The 9,991-nt window shown below is 46.8% G+C and overlaps 1 long non-coding RNA gene across 1 annotated transcript; it reads right to left on the bottom strand.

Moving 5' to 3' along the window:
• Nucleotides 1-403: 403 nt before the first annotated feature.
• Nucleotides 404-2,617, bottom strand: LOC124244157 (uncharacterized). The gene is made up of 3 exons (XR_006889899.1): nt 2,214-2,617; nt 783-928; nt 404-649 (listed from the first exon to the last, which is right to left on the bottom strand). It is a non-coding gene; the product is annotated as an uncharacterized LOC124244157 (long non-coding RNA).
• Between the last annotated feature and the right edge of the window lie 7,374 nt (nt 2,618-9,991).

Raw genomic sequence — 9,991 nt, 5'->3', positions numbered from 1 at the left:
CAGAGACGACTAGGTGTGCCCAACCCTGGCGACCCACTGCCAGCACTCCACCAGCCTCGATGAAGCTGCAGACGTCCCCTTCTGCACAGAACCTGTTTGTACAGCTCCTGATGCGGCAGCGTCTCCTACCAGCAGGAGCCAGTCGGTGCTGAGTAAGGTGACAATGCATTTTCAAGGCCCGACGTTGGCACAAGATGCAGGCAGGTGAGGACAACCCGAGCGTCTTTCCAGAGGGAGGGCCCCAGGGCCCTCTGGGCCAAGGCTTCCCAGGAGGCGTATTTTTGAGCTGAGGCCAGTGGAGGAGCAGGAGTGTGGGCAGGGCAGTCTCAGAGAGCAGTGCTGGCCAAACCACAAGCCAGGTGCACCCGCCCCACACACCTGCTCAGCCAACCGCACAGCCCTCTGGCCTCCCAAGGAGCTCTCGCTCCCTGAAACCAACTGCTTCAGGAGAGCCCCTGGAAGCCCGTATGTGGCATCCACTGAGGTGGATGCTGAGGACTGGGCCATCTCGGGGAAAGCACGCGAGAAGCTTAGCAGAGGGAGATTGGAGCACAGGCTCTGGGCAGACCGCCCGGGGCCACACCCTGGCTTCACTACCTGCCCCGTAATCTTGTGCAAGTGGGTCAGGACCTGGGCTGAGTCTTGTCATCTGTAAAACAAGGATAATAGCAGTAGTTACCTTACTGCGTTGTTGTCAGTATTAAACGGACCCATAATAAGTGTTTAATAATATTAGAAACTATTAAAGCCCAAGACATAGTCTTTGTTCCCAAATTCCTTACCGTCTGACAGAAGAGGCGAGACCATCACACAGGAAACAAAAACATGAGACAATATGTAATGTGGTTCCAAACCATGGGGTTCAGCCTCTGAGATCTGTGAGAATTTGCATAGAATCCATCATAGGTTGTCTCTGGATGAAGCCCACCTGTGAAAAGGGAGATAATGGGAGAGCATTATGGCAGAGCATCGACTAGAGAGTCAGGCAGCCCAGGGTTTGAATACTGGCTCCACGAGTTACCAGTTGTTGGATCTTGGGAAAGATGCTGTGATGGTTAATTGTATGTGTCAACTTGACTGGTCAAAGATTATTTTGGGTGTTTCTGTGAGGGTGTTTTGGGATGAGATTAACATTTAAATCAGTAGAGTGAGTAAAGCAGATTGTCCTAATGTAGGTGGGCCTCATCCAATCAGCTGAAGGTCTGAGTAGAACAAAAGGGCTGACCCTCCCATGAGTAAGAGAGGCTTCTTCCTGCCTGACTGCCTTAGAGCTGGGACATCGGCTTTTTTTTTTTTCCTGCCTTTGAACTTGAACTGAAACATTGGTTCTTCCTGGGTCTCAAACCTGTTGACCTTGGGATTGGAACCATTGGCTTTCATTGGAATCAGACACTGACTGGAACTAAACTGTTGGCTTTCTTGGGTCTCTAATTTGCCAACTGCAGATCTGGGGAATTCTCAGCCCCCATAATCACATATTCTATTGGTTTTATATTATATAATATGTTATATATATATATATATATGTATCTCCGTCCTCTTGGTTCTCTTTCTCTGGAGAACCCTGACTAATACAGATTCTCATGTTTCTAAGCCTCAATTTTATCACCTATAAAATGAGGATTGATAGCGCTGACTCAGAGTTGCTACAAAGATTCAATGATTTCTCGCATCTGAGGATTGACATGGCACCTGCCACATTAGAGCGCTCAATAAACCTTAAGTATGCGGCACTGTCAGTGACTCCCAGCCAAAGGCCACGAGCTGAACAAGTTGAGTGCACGACCTGTTGCAACGAGGCAAACACACAGCAGGGTGAACTACAGGCCCTCTGAGTAAGCGAGTGTTAGAAAAGACTTATGAAAGACTTGGGTTTGTGTTAGGTTATGTGGACAGGGTTTAAGGAGGTGAGGCCTTGCTCTGGACTAGCTGCTGTCAGGAAGCTGGGGTAATCCTATGGTGAGGAATCTGTGGTGGATTGACTTGTCACACCCCAAAAGATGCGTCCTTGTCCTACACCCTAGTTCCTGTTTATCTGTAGAGATGAGATCATCCTGGATTAATCAGTTGGGCCCTACAGCCCATGACAAGAATCTTTATAAGAAGAGAAGACAGAGACAAGGAGGAGAAACACAGGAGAGAAGGCAATGTGAAGACAGGAGAGACAGACATTGGAGTGGTGTGTCTACAAGCCAAGGAGCACCAAGAATTACCAGTAGCTACCAGGAGCTAGGAGGTGGGCATGGAATGGATTCTCCCGCATGGCCTCTGGAAGGAAACAATCCTGCCGACACCTTGATTTCAGACTTTCAGACCCCAGAACTGTGAGAGAGGGTCTTGTTGTTTTAAGCCACCCCGTTGGTGGCAATTTGTTATGGTGGCCCAAGGAGACTAACACAGTATCTCAATAAATCTTATCTGGAGGGAGGGCAGACTGGAGTGAGGCCAAAGCTATAATTGGTAAAGAAGCGTCAGTCGCTCCTCTTAGCCAGGAGAGGGGCAAGCTTGATGTATTGCGAGTTGAGCAATGTCCCAGTTGTGTTTGTGTTCAGACGTGATTATGACGTGGACTTGTTTCTATCTTGATCCATCGTGACCACGGAGTGGCCTTGTCTCATGCCGATGTTCTCTGAAATTGTTTATGTTCAGCGGAGAACACCAAGGCCCAGCTGGGAGTGCCAGGCCAGCTCCAGGATGGCGGGGGCTGCTTTTCTCTTTTTTGGGAGCATCTACGAGAAAAACAAAAAAGCCTCTATTATAGCAAATTGCCTTCTGGGGGTGCTATGAGAAGTGGTCAGTCTTCCTTTTTAGCCTCTCTCTGGTGGTTATTATTCAGCAGTTTCTATTATCTGTCAGATCAGAAAATTTATGCTTCCTTCATCCCAACAAATCCATCAGGATTGAGTTGAGAGCACAGAGCAGCATGATTCTCCTGTGACAAGCGAATTAAAACATGAGCAGTTCCAAGTGTCAAGAGTGTTTTCATCAGTCTGGTTGTTGTCAAAGGAGCTGATGGCAGTGTGTGTCCGGACACAAGCCAGCTTGTTGGTGCATGTCCAAGAGCCGCATAGCTTGGAACAACTCTCTAGGGGCAGCCAGCTGGAGCCGGACAGCTCTCTCTGCCATCTAGACCTGTGTTGCAAAGAATTTCCTTTCCAGTCCCGTAGATGAACTATGGTAAATGTGCCTTCACTCTGGCTCACCACAGCTAAGTGCTGTAAGAATTAAAACCCTGCTTTCCCCATTTTCTTCCGTCCTTGCCTAGGCACACACGTCTACCTTCTTCGCATACGTGGTGACAACCTCATTCTAGACTTTCAGACCTTGCAGACACCGCCTTTTCCTTGTGGGCTACTGAAGCCTGGGAGAAACACTGCACAGCAGTGGCTTTCTGCTCTTTACTCCCTTGTTTTGAGCTCGTCAAAGCAGATTGGTTCAGGTGCTCCTAACGGGGCTTCATTTGCTGTTCTAACCAACACGGACCTCCCCAAAGGCAACTCACAACCCAACACGTGCTCCTGTACCCTAACCTGTCCAAAAGCGTGCAATATCTTTGCCTCCCCATACCAATGGTGTTTTTGATCCTTTTGCACACAGGTAATAATTTGTTATTTCTTATTTTTAATTACTGTATAAGGATTAAAACTCTATCACTTGCAAGTAACATAAAATTCAACTAAGAGTGGTTTAAACAAGGAAATCAGTTATTCTTTCATACAAGAAGAAGCCCAGAATTAGGACAGTTCCAAGGCAGGTGAACTTAGCAGTTCCATTATACAATTAAGGACCTGGGTTCTTGTCTGTCTCCGCTCTGGTCAGCACATTGACTTTTTCTCTAGGCTGGCTCCCCTCCTGGTGGCCAAGATGGCAGCTCCAGGCACCACCCTCACATAGTAAATAAACAAATGACAGAAGACAGAAATGGAGAGCATCCCTTCCTCGGAAAATTAGAAGATAGGAGACCTTTCCTCAGAGTTCCGCACTAGACATCTGCCCATCATGGGCCAGAATTGTGTCACATGCCCATTCCTGAACCAGATACTGTCAAGGAAAATGGAATTTACTCATTGACTTTGCCAAGATTCACTTCCTGAGCTAAAAAGCTGCCTGGCTTCCCCATGAGGGAGATGGTCACTGACTACATTTAAAAACTCAGAGACTATTATCAAAGGAACAAGGTGGGGAAGGACTCCTGGGCAGGTGGCAGCCAGAACCTACCATCTTAGAGGTTTCCAGAAGAAAACACAGGTCCCACAGTACCCGCACACACGCCACAAAGCAATGTGGTGTAGGGCCCCCTTTGGGGTTATTTGCGTCCAGGGTAACTCAGAAACATTCAGATTCCACCTGGAAGTTGCTACCAAACGCAACACAAAGGAGGCCGTAGACAGACAAAACGAAACAACGATCTGTTTTTTCTTTTAGTGCAAGCTATAGAATGTGTTTCTGGGAGAAATAATAACAGGGCATTAGGCATACATGAGATTACTTGAAGTGTGCTTCCTTAAGGACTTAACATACAATGCTGTGGCATTTTAACTTTCTTATATAAAATGCATCATAGTGTGTGGCCTTGTTACAGTAATATTTGATTGTCTGATTTTCTTTTGTGGTAAATACACTTTTGGAGGGGAATGAGAGATTTAAGAAAACATCTCCTTGATTCCTCCACAGCCAAGAAGGAGCAGGATTCCAAGAATTGGTTCCGTTAGGTGTAGGGAGCTGAGAGCTGATGAGCATTAACTGTGCTTCTCCAAATGGTGAAGGGCTTTTACTAGTTTTGATAATGATCCCGGGTCTCCTTTCTCCATGCCAGACTTCTCCTAGTCATGCTAGAAATCACTAGCATCTGACTGCGAGATGCTCTTCCATCTTGAATACGTGTAAGTTTCCTCTTATTTGAAGGCTGGCTTTTCCGAGAGTGCTGTGTACGACCAGCAGAGTGAAGCTCTGGTGTTCTTATCACCCAAGGATTTCTACAGTTGCATAAAGCACTCTACACAGCCACAACCTGATGCTTAGAAGCATGAATGCCTATCGGTTCCTGCCCTTTGTTTCAGCTATCTATTGCTACTTAACAAACCATCCCAAAATGCAGTGGCTTAAAACACCATTTTATTTTATTCAAAGTTCTGTGGGTCAGGAATTCAGGGAGGACTCAGCAGGGTGCCTAGTCTGTGGTCTGCACAGCAACAGCTGGGGCAGGCAGGGCTGGGGGATCCACCTTCAATACGGCTTCCTCACTCACGACCTGGTGCCTTAGCCTCTCTCTCTCTCCACACAGCTCTTCATCCTCCTGGGCCTCTCCTCATGGCTTGGGCCTCTCACAGCATGGTGGGCTCAATGAGTCTTTTTTCTTAAATGGTGGCTGGCCTCCAAGAGGCAGGAGCAGAAGCTGTTAGACCAGTTAAGCTCCATGCCCAGAGCTGACACAGCATCACGCATCACTTATGCTGTATTCTGTTGGTCAAAGTAGTCACAGGACCCATCCAGATTCAAGGGAGTCGAGAGACAGAGTTCAAGTCTTGTTGGGATTTGGCAGACCTTTTAAAAAGATGATTTCCAGACAAGAATTGCTTAAGCCCAAGAAAGCCTGCTAAGGATGGGGTTCAGGCACAGCTGCATCTGAGTGAGGGTGCCAGGCAGGGAAAGACCTGGGCAGCACTTCTCAGCCCTCTCAGGTTGTGCTGAACTGACTACTTGAAGCTTAGATCACTTTACATTACAGTAATTGATATGCTGGTTACTCATTGCCAACTTTTGTTTCCTTCTTGATGCTTGTGCCTGCTGCCACAGCAGCTCAGTTTTTTGCTTTCTTGTATTGTCAGTGACTAGAAGCTAGAGTCATGCTCTACTTGAAGATGAGGCCTTTTGCCAGAAAAGGTTGCACCCAAAAGTCAAGCAAGAGTCTAATGGGTGAAGGGTGCCACAAATTCTGCCCTTCACTCCTCTGCAAAGACCTAACACCTGCTAAGAATAAGCATTTGGAGTGAGTCCCCCAGCCTTTAGTTTCCTGCCTGCAGATTCTGCCCACAGGGGCCCCTAGAAATACAGTGAGGAGATGTTGCAATGGGCACAGATCAGCGAGCAAGATGGCAGGTCGTGGGCAGCTTTGTGCCGACTGACGTTCTGAAGACTTGCTCAGAAACTTGATCCCTAAACCTTTTTCATACTCGAAGCCAATGTGGCACCTCAGTGAAAGGGGGAAGTGAACAGTTTTCATAAAAAAAAAAAAATTGTTTTCCTTTTCAGCTCTCTCAATTTAATTTGATTCATCTTCTGTAAGTAACAGAGATGATGGGGGAGAAAGCCTTTCTTTGAAGTCTCCAGAGTTAGAGTTACTTCTGCACATTGCTTTCTCACCTTCCACATCAGACTTTAAAAGACACCATGTCCCAAATATTTAGTATCCACCCACCAGCGTTATCACACTGTCTTGCACGTAGTAGAGACTCAGTAAATACCTGTGGTATGAATGAGCGTAAAAAGGACTGATTACGTCAACTGTGACGACAATGGTGGGGTGCCCGCAGGAAAGGAAAAGCTATTTAGAAAGACTATAAGGCAGCATTTCCCCAATTCTGAGAAATGTTGTCTTATGAAATACTCTTCTCCAAAAGAATTTCATGGTCAAATCAACTTAGGAAACAATACAATCTGTAGGCCCATAAAGTGGAATCAAATGCATATTAATATAATAAAGACTCTGAAAAGCCCTGCTGTAAAGAAACCCGGTATCTCAGAGCTAACTGAACACAGATCCTTCTGTCATTGAGCGCCACCAACATTCTGTAGAACTCTGTCAAACCCTGTTCTGCAGAACACACTGTGAGAAAACGCTCCTTTAGAAATGTGTGGTCCCGTCCAGCAGGTAAGGAGCTTGGAAGTCGTCACTCCAGTACTCACAACGACAAAAAGGCTGAGCAAACTAAAAAGCAACAACTCTTCTTTGATCCCTCAGATCCCCTCCACCTCACGTATTTCTCATCCCCCCCATCCCCCAGTCCTTATGTTTGCTGCCCTCTTCCACCACACCTCCCCACCGACCCCAATCCTATCCATCCTCCAGCTTCCTCCTCCCCGTGCATGAAGCGTTGCTGAGGACTCCAGCTGCAGTGCTCCCTGCTGCACTTGTGGTCTTTAACACGCAAGTAACTTAGGTCCACAGTTCAAACACTAGCTGGAGGTTTTTTTCTGACGGTTTCATATCAGCCTCTTAGAATATCAGCTTCTTGAGAATAGGGAAGTATGAATTATCTGGTGTCTCACTCCTTGTGGCATGTAGCATCTTACTGCACATCCACCTGTTGGATCAATAGATACCTACAGAGACTCAACTGCCGGCGGGCCTCTGGTAAGTGTTGTGTGGGAGATACAAGGTAAATCAAATATAGAGTCTGTCCTCCAGGAGTTTACCCCCTTGATAGGTCCAGGAGGGAAGGGAGTGGCGGCTTCTTGGGGGATGAGTTGAATTTTTCTGCACAAGGTGAAAGAGAAAAACTGCGTAGTTGCAGGAACATCCCCTGAAGGGGAGCAGACTCTCATGGAGCTTCTCTCAAACAGAGCCTTCAGGACAAGGTCTGGCCGGACTGGGTACCGTTCTCAACAGCATTGGCCCAAGAGCTGCTTGCAAATTGCAGGTACTTCAAATGCTGGCCTGCTTTGATTGATGGCATGGAAGCAAGGGGGAAAAATAAAATAAAATGAAAAACATGAACACTTGACTCTTCAAGGAAACATGACTCCACCTCAAAAATTCCCACCATTTGGCAAAGGGTTGGATCAAGTTTCTAGTGAATGTTTGGGTCTGCTCTGAATTACCTAAACCAGAAGACGCCCTCACTCTAGGATATTCTCCTTCTTTAGGGAGAGACATCAAGGCACAATGAAGACTTGGTGCTTTGCAGTAGCAAGCCTGCCCCTTACAAGCCAAAGTAACCCATCTGAACCTGACTTTCCTCATCTCTGTAACAGAGCAGTAGTATCCACCTTGCAGGTTTCTTAGAGAATTAGAGAGAATGCATGCAAAGGGCCAAGGGCAAGACCTGATAACAAGTAGTAGCCATCCTCATTACCAAGTTAGAAATATCCTAGCTGTTCAACAAGACCCCTTCCACTAAAACGGCAAGAAGAAACTCTTGCAAAATGAAGTATTTGTTCTCTTGGCATGTGGCTTAAATTCTGTCTCTCTTTCTCAATGCAGTGACAAAAACAGCAGTATCCTGATCATTTCCCTACCACAAAAACACCCCAAATTTTAGATCATATACCAAAAGTGGAGACCCATCCAGGCTCAAAGCCAATTCTTTCTGAGTAAGAGAACTCAGAAACGTAGAGAGATCATATGTTTTATAGAACTGATAAACTCTTTCCATCCAGACCCAAGGCGCAATATAAACATCCTAGGTGACCCCACCGTTCAGAAGGAAAAATGAACAGAATGTTTGCTCCAAAAGCCCTGGTAAATTTTTAGTTTGTTTTTGCATTCGTCTGGCAGAGAGGGATATTTATTTTCCAGCTTGAAAGCTGATCCTTATCTTTCTGGGCCCTGGGTTCTTCCTTCCTTGATGAAATTTAGACCTGCTCTGTTACGCAAGCTGTTCCATGCGGGTGAGAGAGCCACAAGCAGCTTCTCTGGGTTTGGGGCGTTGGGAAAGGCTCTTGAGGGAAAGGCCAACCTTTATGATCTGACATGGAACTGAGGAACCTACAAGAAATCTCTGCAGGTTTGTGAGTTCCATCGGTCCCTCTAGAACCAGATAGATGCAGACCCAGAGCTCCCCAGCATTCCCTGATGGGGTTGGAAACACCAGGGCTCTCCGAGCATTTGTCTCTCGTTTGCATCTAACCTCACATCTTCCAGAGTCTTTCTAAGCCAGAGCAGAGCCAGGTTCCCACGGCCATGACCTGCACATTGCCCCTTGGCCCAAAATGAAATCAGACCCAGCTGTTGAAATATCTCAGTATCCTTTTCTAGGGGGTGGAGGAGCTGGCAAGGAGCCAAGCCTTGGGTGACATGCCAAAGTTCTCGTTATGTAAGAAACCTGTTTGACTCCTTCAGGCTGGAGGAGAGGTTTCATAATGCTGTGTCATTTCCCTGGTGTAGGTGACTTGTGATTTAGCAGTTTCTGGAAGTGAAACCTGAATATCCAGAAGACAGGGTCTCAGATCTGCAGAAATCCTGTTCTCGGTTTCTGGTCAACATGCTCTGAAATGCTGCCCTCAACTAAGAAGCTGTGAGGGACTGTCCTCAAGCTAGTTTACACTTCTCTGTGGTAGACAGTATGACCAGGAGACCCTAATTGCTAAAGACACACTGTTTTTCTCAGATCAATCCTTTCATTGGCTATAAAGTACCCCCAAACACACTGGATTCATTGGAGAGAGCGCTCAAGTGCTAACAGCCAACAATAATAACTAACATTTATTGAGCACTTAACAGTGTCAGGCACCGTCCAAGCCTTACAAACATACACTCCATCAACCTGACAACCGCCCTTCCAGACAGGCATTGTCACTGCCCCCCCATTTTCAGGTGAGGCAACAAGCATGGAGTGGGTAAGTCACGCATCCAAAATCGTACTGCTGGGCAGAGGTCAGCTAGGATGGGAACCCAAGAAGATGGAATCCAGAGTCTCTGAGCTATTGCACCTGTCCTGGAGTTAGGGACCGAGGGTCCAGCGCTGCTTCCTGGCATGTTTCTGAGACCAGCAGCGCAGCAAATCACCTAGTCACCCTAGCCGGAGACCTGAGAGAGGTCCCAGGTGCCACTGTCTCCTCTCTCTCTCCCTTCACATCCAATAAATCAAGCTCCACTATTCGGGGTCCAAAAGTCACTTCCTATCGGTCTGCACCTAGTTTCCCATTGTCACAATCCATCATCCAACCTGCTTTCTAAAATTCATATGGCTCCCGTGCTTCCTGTCTTATTAACTATGGAGGAAATTTGTCATGTTTTGGCTGTACCCAATCCCCTCCTACGTTGAAGAAC

Source organism: Equus quagga, chromosome 8, assembly GCF_021613505.1.
Source record: "Equus quagga isolate Etosha38 chromosome 8, UCLA_HA_Equagga_1.0, whole genome shotgun sequence".
Taxonomy (NCBI): Eukaryota; Metazoa; Chordata; class Mammalia; order Perissodactyla; family Equidae; genus Equus; species Equus quagga.
The sequence above is the reverse complement of the archived record's forward strand: the minus strand, read 5'-3'. Positions and strand labels throughout refer to the sequence as shown.